Genomic DNA, 17,305 nt, shown 5'->3' with positions numbered 1-17,305 from the left:
TTCCCGTAGTCTCTCCCCGTAGCACATACCTCTCAGCTCGGGTACTAGTCTGGTGGCAAATCTTTGAACCTTTTCCAGTTTAGTCTTATCCTTGACTAGATATGGACTCCATGCTGGGGCTGCATACTCCAAGATTGGCCTGACATATGTGGTATACAAAGTTCTGAATGATTCTTTACACAAATTTCTGAATGCCGTTCGTATGTTGGCCAGCCTGGCATATGCCGCTGAAGTTATCCTCTTGATATGTGCTGCAGGAGACAGGTCTGGCGTGATATCAACTCCCAAGTCTTTTTCTTTCTCTGACTCCTGAAGAATTTCCTCTCCCAGATGATACCTTGTATTTGGCCTCCTGCTCCCTACACCTATCTTCATTTGGTTGGGTTAAACTCTTAACAACCATTTGTTCGACCATTCCTTCAGCTTGTCTAGGTCTTCTTGAAGCCTCAAACAGTCCTCTTCTGTCTTAATCCTTCTCATAATTTTGGCATCGTCCGCCAAAATTTAGTAGAATTTAGTAGAGTGTGTGTGTGTGTGTGTGTGTGTGTGTGTGTGTGTGTGTGTGTGTGTGTGTGTGTGTGTGTGTGTGTGTGTGTGTGGGTGGGTGTGGAGGTGTTGCAGGTGGGGTGTAAGAAGGGGGGTGGTAGTATTGATGGTCTAAGGGGGAGGTGGTGGTGGGTAAGGGGTAAGGACTGTAATGTATCCCCTGAGAACAGGGGGCTGGGATACTTTTTCCACCCACAGGGTTATTAACTCAAGGAACCGCCTACCCGCCGAAGATGTAAATACCGAAAACTCTGTTAACGTTTTAAAGTACAGTTGGAAAAGAGTATCAAATGAAATAGGAGGGAGGGGACCTTCGACAAGCCGCCGGCTTCCTGTCCCCATCGAGGTCACTAGTGTTAGTGGCTCTCAGGTAAACTCGGGTAAACTCTAAGAGGGGTGTGGATTATGTACGTGGGTGGTGGAGGTGGAGGCCGACTGATTCACATAGTTTAAGACCCCCCAATCTCCCCAATCTCCCCCCAATCCCCCCAAAACAAAAACTAATGATATCCTTAGCAACCAACGAAGAAGTCTATGAGGCCTGCTGAAGTGCCTCTCTTTACACGGCGACGTTATCAACCATAACCCATAACAGGTTATGATATCGCGTGATGACTGGCTTAGATGACTAAACTATGGGGGTATCAGTTCCTAACCCCCTCCTCCCCCCACTCCCCCATTATATGTGCCTCTATAACCACGCACCGCCAGGGGGAGGTATGGGGTGCATAATAAACCACTAAACGTAAATACCTCTTAACAACATTTGTGTTCACAAGGGCTAAAGTTGAGTCAAATATTTGGATTGCTGTCAAAATCCTTCAACGGGTCTTTTTTTTTTAGTAGAATGGGTGGTTGATCAATGGGGTAGATTAGATGTTATGAGAGGTATTAACAGGTGTTGTGAGAGGCATTTGCAGGTGTTGTGAGACGGGGTTATTTGACAGGTGTTGGAGCCGGCAGAGATCAGGGCGCCATCAGGTGGGATACGAAGAGACGGGTCCGTCAACTTTTACCCGGGAAAGGCTGGCCACACGAGGGAGGAAGCCTAGCGGAAATACGTCAGCTTGACAGACAGACACCTCGCACACACGCTCAGACATATATATATAAATATACATACTCATACACATATAAACTCTGACCCAGAGACACACTGAGACACATACACACAGATCCTGCCGGAGGAGCGGACAGCGCTCTTGAATCGAAGTCCTTTAAGAGCCCCGGGTTCGATTTCTGGCTGAAGCAGAAACAAACGGGTCAGAGTTGATTTCACCTGATCCCCTGTTCACCTAACAGTTAACAGGCACCTGGGAGTTAAACAGCTACCACGGGCTCCATCCTGGGAATGTGTGTATGTGTGTAATTACCTAAGTGTAGTTACAGGATGAGAGCTACGCTCGTGGTGTCCCGTGTTCCCAGTACTCTTTGTCGTGTAACGAATTAAAACGTACTATACTGACGGTTTTGGCCTCCACCACCTTCATAACAAAACCGTAACTGTAAAGTTGGCCCAAATTTCATTTGGACCATATTATTGTATTAAGACAATCATATGTAAAAAATTAAATGTGAAATCCATAACAAAATTAATGAAAATACGTAAAATGATAAAAATAAAAAATGAGTCTAATATGCGTTTTTATTTATTTTGTTATTTTTTTCAAATTTAAATGTTTAATTTTGATTGTGTCATTAAAATAATATTACGATGAAGTAACATTTGGGCCATCCTGTATATTTCAAAATTATAAATATATATTTGTATATAAATTTTAAATTGATCATATAGTAAAACTATTTATAATTATTTAAATATAAATAAAACATTAATAAGTATATTGCTTAAAATATGACCTAAATAACGATCGATATATTACCGGCGGGAATCGACCTAAAACATCACACCGATCAAGGTGAAAGAGCTGTCGAGATTGAAGAGTTTTAAGAGTTTAAAGAGGAGATAACTCTATTTAAGAGGAGATACAGGGATTAAAGAGGACATAAAGGGAATAAAGAGGATGTATATGGGTTAGAGAGAGAGAGAGAGAGAGAGAGAGAGAGAGAGAGAGAGAGAGAGAGAGAGAGAGAGAGAGAGAGAGAGAGAGAGAGAGAGAGAGAGAGAGAGAAAGAGAGAGAGAGAGAGAGAGAGAGAGAGAGAGAGAGAGAGAGAGAGAGAGAGAGAGAGAGAGAGAGAGAGAGAGAGAGAGAGAGAGAGAGAGAGAGAGAGAGAGAGAGAAGAGAGAGAGAGAGAGAGAGAGAGAGAGAGAGAGAGAGAGAGAGAGAGAGAGAGAGAGAGAGAGAGAGAGAGAGAGAGAGAGAGAGAGAGAGAGAGAGAGAGAGAGAGAGAGAGAGAGAGAGAGAGAGAGAGAGAGAGAGAGAGAGAGAGAGAGAGAGAGAGAGAGAGAGAGAGAGAGAGAGAGAGAGAGAGAGAGAGAGAGAGAGAGAGAGAGAGAGAGAGAGAGAGAGAGAGAGAGAGAGATAGAGAGAGAGAGAGAGAGAGAGAGAGAGAGAGAGAGAGGTGGCGGAGTCAGTTCCTGTCACATTAAAATATACAACACATTATCAACAGCAGTCTTCCTCACGACCTCCTCACACCTCACCTGATCCCTCACACCGACCCCACTCCCCGAATATACTTGTCCACTGGAAGTCTGTCCCGGGTTTGAGGGGTTGCGAGTGTAAACATTGGTTAGGTGAGGTTGTGGCGGCTGATCTCGCGCGCCACATGGCCAGCTGAAATACGAGATCCATTGAAGACCTGTTGGCAACACCCGCCGGTGTCCAGTTCACCAACCCCACCCCACACAACCCCACCCCACACAACCCCTCCCCACCCCACCTTACTCAACCTCCACCCACCCCACACTACCCCACCCTACACAACCCCACACCACCTCACTCTTACCCTACAAGACTGACGTACAAGACAGAGAGCCATATATCCAGTTACAGCCCCGTTCCTGTGCCAGGTAAGTCTACTACGGGCTCACCATAGCCCGCGCTACTTACCTCGCTCCTGTGCCAGGTAAGTTACGGGCTCACCATAGCCCGTGCTACTTGGAACTTGTCCCGAGTAGCTGAATCTATAACAACAACATAAGCTATGCAAGAAGATCTAACCTAAGAGAGTTAAGCTAATGGAACTAGGTCTCATAACCTCTCACAAGATTCTCTCACAAGTGAATCTTCAAGAGCCAGAATTCGTCTTAGCTACAACTCCCCCTTGGTGATTCAGGATGGTATAGTGACCCCTAAGGTGCCGCCGTGGCCCACGGGACAAGATGGCCAGCAACCTGGCTCACTCAGATTCTTCAAGTCACGGAAAACACTATATTTCTCAGAATACAGATATCGTTTAAAAAAATAAACAAATCGTGACTGTGAGCTCGCGAGATAACGAAAGTTGGAAGGTTTAGAGGTGGGGGGATCTCCTTGTTTCTTGAGATGTTCGCTTAAACCAGTTAAGCTGCGTCTGGGTGCAAGTGACAGGATGAACACCCCAGCGGGGCAGTCTTCCTGTTGAGGGCTGTTGCACGTGCAGCTGAGGGCGGGGTGTTTACTTTCACGCTGACAGGGGGCCTCGTAGCCTGGTGGATAGCGCGCAGGACTCGTAATTCTGTGGCGCGGGTTCGATTCCCGCACGAGGCAGAAACAAATGGGCAAAGTTTCTTTCACTCTGAATGCCCCTGTTACCTAGCAGTAAATAGGTACCTGGGTGTTAGTCAGCTGTCACGGGCTGCTTCCTGGGGGTGGAGGCCTGGTCGAGGACCGGGACACTAAAGCCCCGAAATCATCTCAAGATAACCTCAAGAAGACAAATAAATTCGCTCTTCTGGCCAAAATTAAAACCCCACTACCTCACCACACTATATTCCCCACAACCATCTCCCCCCCCCCCACAAGCAGCTTACCCACGACCTTTCCCCCCACTACCATCCTCCACAACTCCACCAGCCCCCACCACCATATTGTCCCCCACAACCCTATTTCAGGGTTGTGGAAACATTTCACAACCTCAGACAACACGCCACCCCACCCCCACAACACGTAGGGAAGGTAAAGGAAGGGGTTTAGACCGAGAAGAGGGAGGGGGGGGTGGAAGTACGGGGTGGGGTGAGAGACCACAACTCACCTCCAAGAAGGTGGGAGGACTCTCAATCACAGCTTCAACACGACAGGGAATTACAAGATAATAAACGAGATGGTTATCTTGAGATGATTTCGGGGCTTTAGTGTCCCCGCGGCCAGGTCCTCGACCAGGCCTCCACCCCCAGGAAGCAGCCCGTGACAGCTGACTAACTCCCAGGTACCTATTTACTGCTAAGTAACAGGGGCATTCAGGGTGAAAGAAACTTTGCCCATTTGTTTCTGCCTCGTGCGGGAATCGAACCCACGCCACAGATGATGCAACTCAGAGCATTGCAAATGTGCAGCTGCCTCACCGAGCCAGCTGAGACTCGCGTGAGTTCACCGCACTCAAGAGCAAGGAAAGAGTGCAGGGAACATGCTACTCTGTCCACTCTAGCGGCGTGAAAGGCACTGAAGGACCAGTAGTGAGTACGCCCGAATCAGATATAATACAAAGTTACTAAGTGGAATAGACAAGTTGGACAACGACAGCATCTTTATATTGAGAGAAAGTTGAACAACGGGACTTAAGTTAAAGCTGGAAACGCCGAGGTGTCTTAAGATGTGTGGGGGCAAATACTCGTCCCCTGTACGGGTGCTCAAGGAGGGGGAATGCCTTGTAAAAGAGATGTGGAAGTCTCCAGCTCCTTCCACATCACTTCCCTTCACTTCCCCGTAGATACTTGTAAGTGCCACCACTCTCACCACCACCATCCCAGCATCACCACCCTCACCACCACTATCATCCCAGCATCACCACCCTCACCACCACCACCACCATCATCCCAGCATCACCACCACTATCATCCCAGCATCACCACCCTCACCACCACTATCATCCCAGCATCACCATCACCACCACCACCATCCCAGCATCACCACCCTCACCACCACCACCATCCCAGCATCACCACCCTCACCACCACTATCATCCCAGCATCACCACCCTCACCACCACCACCATCCCAGCATCACCACCACCACCACCACTATCATCCCAGCATCACCATCACCACCACCACCATCCCAGCATCACCACCCTCACCACCACCACCATCCCAGCATCACCACCCTCACCACCACCATCCCATCAGCATCACCACAACAACCAGCACGATTACTATCACCCCCCCCCTCCACTACCACCCAACTACCACCCAACTACCACCCACCCCCCCTCTCCATAAACCACCACCCCCCCACTCCTTATGTCGTGCCTGAATTACCATTACAAATACTGAAGGACTTCTCCATATACTCCCTCACAATCTGCTACGAATATTTGATGAGGGAGAGTGAGGGAGGAAATGTAGGGAGGGAGGGAGTATAGAGATGGAGGGAAGGAGTGAGTGTGGGTTGTGGTGGGTGGTGGGGTGGTGGTGGGGGCTTTGGACGTTGGTTGGTTGGGGGTGGAGGGAGTTGGGGTGGTAGGGGAGAAGGTGGAAGTTGTTGGGCTGGGGGAGGGAGGTGGAAGGTTGGGGTGGGGAGGGTGGGGGTGTGGATGTCATGTGCTGGGGGGAGAGTTGGGGGTGGTGGGGGATTGGGGGAGGGAAATGTTTCCAGCCAGAGCGGTGACAACATTACCTTATTGGGGTGGGCAAGAGTGCAACTTGTAGTGATGGGAGGGGAGGGGAGGGGGGAAGGAAGGGGGAGGAGGGGGGGGGAAGAATGGGAACAGAGGAGGAAGCAGAAAGATAAGAGCAAATTGGAAAGGAAGATATACGTCAGATAAAGCAATAATAAAGAGAGAGGTGGTGATTAAGTCATTACGACTATAAAACACGTAGAGGGCGGAGGGAGAGAGCGATGCCCCCACCACGTGGAACCATCGGGCATCGAACTCCGACCCTGCAAGACACCCTGACGACCAGTCCAAAACGAGAGTGCATGGAAGGGTCCTCACACTGGAATACACTGAACCAACCTGCCCAGCAACTGCCCCAGCACACCGCTGGTAGAAACCACCGCCCACTCACAGTATCCCTAGTCCTCCCACCGCCCATATATGTCAACTTGGCCACCCACTACCCACCGCCCTTCAAAAGCCACTCACCGCCTCACAGGCTACACACCCACGTAGGCCAACCTGCCCGCCCACCTCTATAAGGTAACTGAATCATCGTGTCCACCTCTCTTGGTGACTGTGACTGAGGCCTCGGAGGCGCGCTGGGAGGCACTGTACACAACAGTGCCTCCGTCAGATATCATCCGTCAGAGACTTCATGGCCAAACAACTGTGGAAATAAAAAAGAGGACAAATATAGCACAAACATCAAAGAAATAACCTACAATAAGAACCTACAATAGTAAATAACCAAAGAAATAACCTAGTTTGGTCATTATATCTTCAACTACGTCATTGTAACTCATCGTCCGCTAAGTACTATTTCTCCAATTCATCACTCGAAACTAAACCACTAAACTGCCCAACTCTTGCAGTGAAATGTAAAAAGCCCGACTTGTTATCGCAGAACGGACGGACCACCTCGTTATCCTCTTTATGGGTATATCCATATCCATAAAAGAGGATATCACACCTCTTGTTTCAACCACGCTATTGACCCCATCCTCTTCCTTGACTGAATCGTAAGACAGTTTAAGAAGACCTTGGGACCAAATGCGTAAATCAACCTACAGCAAGTATGGCTGTCTTGAAACTAGTATTTCCTTGCCGCTAGACATTACCATAACGTGTCACCATGTCACAATGTCACATAATGTGACCATGTCACCATGTGACATAGTTACCGTTGACAGAGAAGGTGGTGACGAGTGAGGTGAATGTTGACAAACTCGGTCACTTGTCTCCTGGTACAGGTGAGTATTCCCGTGTGCCTGGGAGCATGTGTGGGAGCGTCAGTACCTGGGAGAGAGAGAGAGAGAGAGTACGTGGGATTCAGCAAACCCTGGGAGACAAAGCGACAAGGTACTGAGGCAGGCACAGGTCCCGCTCGACCTAGTTTCCCCATTCGTTCCCCCCTCAACCCCACCCCACACACGCTTCTCCCACCCCCTTTCTCCCACCCCATTCTCCCACCACCTGCTCCTCCTGCTCCCAACACACGCCCCATCCCTCCCCCACTCACTGCTCCGTCTCATAGCCTCCGCCCGCCTGTCTCTGCAGTACTGGATATGATGCAGTTTGGTGGGAAATGAGTGGCTGCAGGAACCCAATGAGGCATGTGCCGTTGTGAGTGGCGTGTGAGGAGACTGTTGACCCCTCACAAAAGGCGCTTGTTAAACTGTCCGTTGTTTAACCACTCGCTAAGGCTGGCGGGCCCCGCCATGTGACGTCACCGGTGCCAGAACATACGTCACGAATTCGTCATAGCCACGTCACCAGCCGCGTCCCTTCCTAAACCAATCTTCATCTACCTCATTTTCTGTACTCGCCTAGTTGTGCTTGCGCGGGGGTTGAGCTCTGGCTCTTTGGACCCGCCTCTCAACCGTTTTTTTTCTTTCCATACACACATACACATGCCCCAGGAAGCAGCCCGTAACATCTGTCGAACTCCCAGGTACCTATGTACTGCTAGGTAACAGGGGGCATGAGGGTGAAAGAAACTCTGCCCATTTTGTTTTTTGCCATCACCGGGGATCGAACCCGAACCCTAGGATTACGAGTTCAGAGCGCTGTCCATCTAGCTATCCGTATCCCCCTTGTGTGTGTGTGTGTGTGTGTGTGTGTGTGTGTGTGTGTGTGTGTGTGTGTGTGTGTACTCACCTAGTTGTGCTTGCGGGGGTTGAGCTCTGGCTCTTTGGTCCCGCCTCTCAACCGTCAATCAACTGGTGTACAGATTCCTGAGCCTACTGGGCTCTATCATATCTACATTTGAAACTGTGTATGGAGTCAGCCTCCACCACATCACTTCCTAATGTGTGTGTGTGTGTGTGTGTGTGTGTGTGTGTGTGTGTGTGTGTGTGTGTGTGTGTGTGTGTGTGTGTGTGTGTGTGTGTGTGTGTGTGTGTGTATGTGTGTGTGTGTGTGTGTGTGTGTGTGTGTGTGTGTGTGTGTGTGTGTGTGTGTGTGTGTGTGTGTGTGTGTGTGTGTGTGTGTGTGTGTGTCATTAGTTGCCCTACCATTGACGTCATGAAGGTATCGACCTCTCCCTCCACCGGAATTATGCTGCCATTCATTGGCTTTGTAATGCAAAATGACCTCTTGCACCTTAGCAAAGGTGTCAGTAGCGGGGTTGTCGAATGGCGGGATAACATAGGGGTTGGTAGAGTCTAATAGGAACCCGGGGTGGGGGAGGGGTTGGTGGTGATAGGGGGTGGTAGACTGGTGATTGGATAGGTTGGTTGGGGTCCTCAAGGATGGAGAGGGGATTGGGTTGTCGGGATTGGGTTGTCGGGATTCGGGAAGTGGGTATTGTAGAGCTTGGAGAGAGAGGGTGGGGATCGCTGAGGACGGGGGTGGGGGTAGTGCCACTGGAGGGGGGGGTGGGGGTAGGGCCACTGGAGGGGGGGTGGGGGTAGAGCCACTGGAGGGGGGGGGGGTAGGGCCACTGGAGGGGGGGGTGGGGTAGTACCACTGGAGGGGGGGTGGGGGTAGTGCCACTGGAGGGGGGGAGGGGGTCGTTGAAGGAGGGGTCGATGGTGTGTGTGTTGTGTTGCCAGGACGTGGATGGTGGAAAAGCACAGTAGGGAGGGAGGGGAAGGAGGAGGAGGAGGGGGGAGTGGTGGCAGTGCCAGAGGTCTAGTAAGTGGGGGGGGGGGTGATGGTGCCAGAAGTTGGGGGAGTGATGGGGGAGGGGGTCCTGATTCTTTATTGTGACCCCCCAACCACGAGTGAGGGGGGGGAAGGAGGGGGGGGAGGTCATCCATAATCACTTGCTTGTTCTGCCTGTAACAGCCCAATTCTTCCTTGGCCTCCACCACCCTAGTTGATGGCACTCCCTGTGACGGGTGCCTCAGGCTTCATCTCTCTCTGTCTCACACCTCGATTGCAATTGAGCTTCACACACACACACACACACACACACACACACACGGGAGACCTTCCAGAAATATGGAAGACGGCGAATGTGGTCCCAATATACAAAAAGGGCGACAGACAAGAGGCACTGAACTACAGGCCAGTGTCCTTGACTTGTATACCATGCAAGGTGATGGAGAAGATCGTGAGAAAAAACCTGGTAACACATCTGGAGAGAAGGGACTTCGTGACAAATCGCCAACATGGATTCAGGGAGGGTAAATCTTGCCTTACAGGCTTGATAGAATTCTACGATCAGGTGACACAGATTAAGCAAGAAAGAGAGGGCTGGGCGGACTGCATTTTCTTGGATTGTCGGAAAGCCTTTGACACAGTACCGCATAAGAGGCTGGTACATAAGCTGGAGAGACAGGCAGGTGTAGCTGGTAAGGTGCTCCAGTGGATAAGGGAGTATCTAAGCAATAGGAAGCAGAGAGTTACGGTGAGGGGTGAGACCTCCGATTGGCGTGAAGTCACCAGTGGAGTCCCACAAGGCTCTGTACTCGGTCCTATCTTGTTTCTGATATATGTAAATGATCTCCCGGAGGGTATCGATTCATTTCTCTCAATGTTTGCGGACGATGCTAAAATTATGAGAAGGATTAAAACAGAAGAGGACTGTTTGAGGCTTCAAGAAGACCTAGACAAGCTGAAGGAATGGTCGAACAAATGGTTGTTAGAGTTTAACCCAACCAAATGTAATGTAATGAAGATAGGTGTAGGGAGCAGGAGGCCAGATACAAGGTATCATCTGGGAGAGGAAATTCTTCAGGAGTCAGAGAAGGAAAAAGACTTGGGGGTTGATATCACGCCAGACCTGTCTCCTGCAGCACATATCAAGCGGATAACATCAGCGGCATATGCCAGGCTGGCCAACATACGAACGGCATTCAGAAACTTGTGTAAAGAATCATTCAGAACTTTGTATACCACATATGTCAGGCCAATCCTGGAGTATGCAGCCCCAGCATGGAGTCCATATCTAGTCAAGGATAAGACTAAACTGGAAAAGGTTCAAAGGTTTGCCACCAGACTAGTACCCGAGCTGAGAGGTATGAGCTACGAGGAGAGACTACGGGAATTAAACCTCACTTCGCTGGAAGACAGAAGAGTTAGGGGGGACATGATCACCACATTCAAGATTCTGAAGGGGATTGATAGGGTAGATAAAGACAGTCTATTTAACACAAGGGGAACACGCACAAGGGGACACAGGTGGAAACTGAGTGCCCAAATGAGCCACAGAGATATTAGAAAGAACTTTTTTAGTGTCAGAGTGGTTGACAAATGGAATGCATTAGGGGGTGATGTGGTGGAGGCTGACTCCATACACAGTTTCAAGTGTAGATATGACAGAGCCCGATAGGCTCAGGAATCTGTACACCTGTTGATTGACGGTTGAGAGGCGGGACCAAAGAGCCAGAGCTCAACCCCCGCAAACACAACTAGGTGAGTACAACTAGGTGAGTACACACACACACACACACACACACACACACACACACACACACACACACACACACACACACACACACACACACACACACTGGAAGACAGAAGAGTAAGGGGAGACATGATCACTACTTACAAAATCCACGTGGGAATTGACAGGGTAGACAAAGATAAACTATTCAACACTGGTGGTACGCGAACAAGGGGACACAGGTGGAAACTGAGTACCCAAATGAGCCACAGGGACGTTAGCAAGAACTTTTTCAGTGTCAGAGTAGTTAACAGATGGAATGCATTAGGCAGTGATGTGGTGGAGGCTGACTCCATACACAGTTTCAAATGTAGATATGATAGAGCCCAATTGGCTCAGGAATCTGTACACCTGTTGATTGACGGTTGAGAGGCGGGACCAAAGAGCCAGAGTTCAACCCCCGCAAGCACAACTAGGTGAGTACCTCCCCCAGGAAGCAGCCCGTAGCAGCTATCTAACTCTCATGTACCTATTTACTGCTAGGTGAATAGACCCATTTGTTTCTGCCTCTGCCGGGAATCGAACCCGGGCCCTTAGGACTACGACCCCCGATAGCTGTCCATTCAGCGGTGAGGCCGAGTGGACACACACACACAAACTTCTTTGTTTGTACTCACCTAGTTGTGCTTGCGGGGGTTGAACTCTGGCTCTTTGGTCCCGCCTCTCAACCGTCAATCAACAGGTTATCTTGAGATGATTTCGGGGCTTTAGTGTCCCCGCGGCCCGGTCTTCGACCAGGCCTCCACCCCCAGGAAGCAGCCCATGACAGCTGACTAACACCCAGGTACCTATTTTACTGCTAGGTAACAGGGGCATAGGGTGAAAGAAACTCTGCCCATTGTTTCTTGCCGGCGCCCGGGATCGACCCCGGGACCACAGGATCACAAGTCCAGCGTGCTGTCCGCTCGGCCGACCGGCTCCCTGATTCCTGAGGTGTACAGATTCCTGAGCCTACTGGGCTCTATCATATCTACATTTGAAACTGTGTATGGAGTCAGCCTCCACCACATCACCCCCTAATGCATTCCATCTGTTAACTACTCTGACACTGAAAAAGTTCTTTATAACATCCCTGTGGCTCATCTGGGTACTACGTTTCCACCTGTGTCCCCTTGCTCGCGTACGACCCATGTAAAACAGTTTATCTTTATCTACCCAGTCAATTCCTCAGATAATTTTGTAGGTAGTGATCATGTCTCCTTGAGCTCTCCCGTGGGGGAGAATAAATACAAATAATAAAGATACACAAGAAGCGACCTGAGCCTCTAATTCAGGAGGCACTGAACTAGAGGCCAGTGTCCCCATCTTTGCTTACCATACAAGGTGATGGAGAAGATGGCGAGAAAGAGGCAAGCAGCATACCAGGGGCCAGATACACGAAGTAGTTACGCAAGCACTTACGAACCTGTCCATCTTTTCTCAAACTTTTTCGGCTTTGTTTACAATTATTAAACAGTTAATGAGCTCCGAAGCACCAGGAGGCTGTTTATAACAATAACAACAGTTGATTGGCAAGTTTTCATGCTTGTAAACTGTTTAATAAATGTAACCAAAGCTGTCAAAGATGGAGGAAAGATGTACACGTTCGTAAGTACTTGAGTAACTGCTTCGTGAATCTGGCCCCTGGAGAGCAGGGACGTTGTGTCGTCCCTCCAACACGGGTTTATTGAGGGTAAATCTTCCCTCCCGAGTATAATGGAATTATACCTCTGAGTAACACATATGAGACAACATAGAGAAGGCTGGACAGACTGCATATTTTGGGGTTTGTCTGACAACCGTTGTCACAGTGTCCCGTAAGAGTTGGCTAAGATGCTCGGACCGTCAGGGAAGGTGCTCCAGGATATAAGGGCGCACCTAAAGCATCATAACGTTACGGGGCTATTCATGCCCGTGCCACCTCTTAGGTGGCATTATCTTCATCAATCAATCATCATAACAACAATGTGAGAGGTAAGCTGTCGCCAGAGGAGTCCCACATACACTCACTCCTGACCATTTTTGCTGATTATGCCAAAAATATATATGGAGGTTATCTTGAGGTTATCTTGAGATGATTTCGGGGCTAAGTGTCCCCGCGGCCCGGTCCTCGACCAGGCCTCCGCCCCCAGGAAGCAGCCCGTGACAGCTGACTAACTCCCAGGTACCTATTTACTGCTAGGTAACAGGGGACATCAGAGTGAAAGAAACTCTGCAAATTGTTTCTCGACGTCCCCCGAGATTGAACCCGGGACCACAGGATCACACGTCCAGTGTTCTGTCCGCTCAGCCACCGGCTCCCCCGAGATTGAACCCGGGACCGCAGGATCACACGTCCAGTGTTCTGTCCGCTCAGCCACCGGCTCCCCAGAGGTTTAAGAAAGAAAACGGCAAGAGACTGGAAGATGAACAGACAAAATGACTCTTCTTGAGTTGAACTTAAACCAATACACTAATGAAACTAGGTAGAGCAGAAGGCCAGACTCGTGGGACGAACTGGGAGATGAAATCCTTAAACGGATCTGGTAGAGAGGAAGATGTAGGAGGTTGATGACATACCCAGACTGTACTCTGAAGCCCACATTAATCGAATATCATCAGCGGCATGTGCTATGTTGGCCAATATAATAAATTCCTTAAGAAATCTGTGTAAGGAATTATTATGGACCTCGTACATCTCAGACCAATCCTGGGATATTCTTCTCCAGCGTAAAATCCTAATCAAAGGCAAGACGAAACTGGAGAAAGTTTAGAGGTATGCCGCCAGACTAGTGCTAGTACTAAGAGGTATGAGCTACAAGCAAAGGGTTAGGCATTACACATCAAAAGGGTTAGGGGAGACATGATTACCACTTACAAATTTCTCAGGGGAATTGACGAAGAACAGACAGGACAAATGGAACTCTAACTTGGAGGACTTAGGAGGAAAACTAGTTTAGTACTGATGGTACTCTAACAAAGGGAGTCACCGGTGGAAATTAAGTACCCAGTGAGTCATAGATATTATATATACTTTTGACAGTTTAAAGGAGAGATAAAATAGCCGAAGCTCAATACCCCCCCCCCCCACCCCCTTCCCTCATAAGCACAATTAGGTGAGCACGCCCTCACGCACTTCCTTGGAGGTACTTGCGAGAACGGGTTGGTTAGGTAAGTACTCTCACATCGAGAACCCCCCCCCCCCCCCATCCCATTACCTAAAGGGGTAAAGGAGGAGGAGGAGGAGGAGGAGGGGTAGATGTTGGGTGAATGGAGGTGAGGATGAAAGGTCTCGCCGTGGGGGGGGGGGGGGGGGATCGATACGGTATTTGAGAGTACTGGCTTCCATCGTGGCCAGTGCATAGCAACTGCTGCATTTTGTGCGTGCATGAGCAGCCCAGAGAGCGAGGAGTGGCTGTTGCCACCTCTGCTCCACCCCCACCCCCTCACACCACCCCCACCCACCCCCTCCCACCCTCACGCAAATTCCCAGCATTACGTAACCCAATTTTCGTACCCAATAACGATGAATTGGGAGGGGGGAGGGTTCGTCATTAGGGTACTCTTCCCTTCCCCCACCACACTCCCACCTTACTCTTCCTCTCTACTCCTATTCATCTCTATACTCATCGCCTTTCGAATGTAACCTGTACAGAAGATTGAACATATAGGTTCATGGTCTTGGCGAGAATTCGTACATCTCGTCCCTTCGTACCCCCTCCCTCCCTCCTCTCCCTCTCTCCTGCACCTCTCAGGAAGCCGGTCGGCCGAGCGGACAGCACGCTGAACTTGTGATCCTGTGGTCCTGGGTTCGATCCCAGGCGCCGGCGAGAAACAATGGGCAGAGTTTCTATCATCCTATGCCCCTGTTACCTAGCAGTAAAATAGGTACCTGGGTGTTAGTCAGCTGTCACGGGCTGCTTCCTGGGGGTGGAGGCCTGGTCGAGGACCGGGCCGCGGGGACACTAAAAAGCCCCGAAATCATCTCAAGATAACCTCAAGATAACCACCGTATTTCACGTAGGTCTGGTCAGTTATTTATAGGAGCGTCATCCTTGCTGGCGCTTCCTGCTGGCGGGTCCAGTCGGGCCCTCCGGCCCATACGTGACACCGTCCTTGGGGGACCCGTCAACACCGTCCTTGGGGACCCCGTCAACACCGTCCTTGGGGACCCGTCAACACCGTCCTTGGGGCCCCGTCAACACCGTCCTTGGGGACCCCGTCAACACCGTCCTTGGGGACCCCGTCAACACCGTCCTTGGGGGACCCGTCAACACCGTCCTTGGGGCCCCGTCAACACCGTCCTTGGGGACCTCGTCAACACCGTCCTTGGGGCCCCGTCAACACCGTCCTTGGGGCCCCGTCAACACCGTCCTTGGGGCCCCGTCAACACCGTCCTTGGGGCCCCGTCAACACCGTCCTTGGGGACCCCGTCAACACCGTCCTTGGGGCCCCCATCAACACCGTCCTTGGGGCCCCGTCAACACCGTCCTTGGGGCCCCGTCAACACCGTCCTTGGGGCCCCGTCAACACCGTCCTTGGGGCCCCGTCAACACCGTCCTTGGGGACCCCGTCAACACCGTCCTTGGGGCCCCGTCAACACCGTCCTTGGGGCCCCCATCAACACCGTCCTTGGGGCCCCGTCAACACCGTCCTTGGGGGACCCGTCAACACCGTCCTTGGGGCCCCCATCAACACCGTCCTTGGGGCCCCGTCAACACCGTCCTTGGGGACCCCGTCAACACCGTCCTTGGGCCCCCATCAACACCGTCCTTGGGGCCCCCATCAACACCGTCCTTGGGGCCCCCATCAACACCGTCCTTGGGGCCCCCATCAACACCGTCCTTGGGGCCCCCATCAACACCGTCCTTGGGGCCCCCATCAACACCGTCCTTGGGGCCCCCATCAACACCGTCCTTGGGGCCCCCATCAACACCGTCCTTGGGGCCCCCATCAACACCGTCCTTGGGGCCCCCATCAACACCGTCCTTGGGGCCCCTATCAACACCGTCCTTGGGGCCCCCATCAACACCGTCCTTGGGCCCCCATCAACACCGTCCTTGGGGCCCCCATCAACACCGTCCTTGGGGCCCCGTCAACACCGTCCTTGGGGCCCCCATCAACACCGTCCTTGGGGGCCCCGTCAACACCGTCCTTGGGGCCCCCGTCAACACCGTCCTTGGGGCCCCGTCAACACCGCCCTTGGGGCCCCCATCAACACCGTCCTTGGGGCCCCCATCAACACCGTCCTTGGGGCCTCTGTTGCAGCCAGCAACATCAATCATTATGAACAAAAGGAAGATGGTCGAGGGAAGGAATGATTAATAGCAAGATTTTGTCTGTGATGCGAGTACTGGTGAAGATTGTGGAGGCAGACGACAGCTATACAGTACAGTAAGACACTCTGCGACCCGGGAGATGCTGGCTAAGTCTCTGGGCCCGAGACTGTCTAAGACACGACTGGGTACAAGTGACAGGATGAACAACCCAGCAGGTTTTCTGCCTTGTGTATGAGGTACATGCTGCTCTGGCGGTGTGTTCACTCACGGGATGAGTGACGGTGTGTTCACTCACGGGATGAGTGGCGGTGTGTTCACTCACGGGATGAGTGGCGGTGAGTTCACTCACGGGATGAGTGACGGTGTGTTCACTCACGGGATGAGTGGTGGTGTGTTCACTCACGGGATGAGTGGTGGTGTGTTCACTCACGGGATGAGTGGTGGTGTGTTCACTCACGGGATGAGTGGCGGTGAGTTCACCCACGGGATGAGTGGCACTGCCCAGCAAACTCACTTTTCAAGGGGAACTTTAAGTAGTTCTCTACTCACGATATAAGTCTACCATGCATATATACACTGGCAGCCTGTCCCAAATGAGTTATTAAACCATTATTAAACAGTAACAAACCGTGCACAAAGCGCATTAGGGAAGACCGACACTTAACAGATTCCAATACCAGCTTAAAAACAACAGCATCCTAAAAGAGGATCTAATCCTCTTTAGCAGATCCTAAAAGAGGATTTAATCCTCTTTTAGCAGATCCTAAAAGAGGATCTAATCCTCTTTTAGCAGATCCTAAGAGAGGATCTAATCCTCTTTTAGCAGATCCAAAAAGAGAATCTAATCCTCTTTTAGCAGATCCAAAAAGAGAATCTAATCCTCTTTTAGCAGATCCAAAAAGAGAATCTAATCCTCTTTTAGCAGAT

This window comes from Procambarus clarkii, chromosome 81 (genome assembly GCF_040958095.1).
Source record: "Procambarus clarkii isolate CNS0578487 chromosome 81, FALCON_Pclarkii_2.0, whole genome shotgun sequence".
Classification (NCBI taxonomy): Eukaryota; Metazoa; Arthropoda; class Malacostraca; order Decapoda; family Cambaridae; genus Procambarus; species Procambarus clarkii.
Note: the sequence above shows the minus strand (reverse complement) of the source record.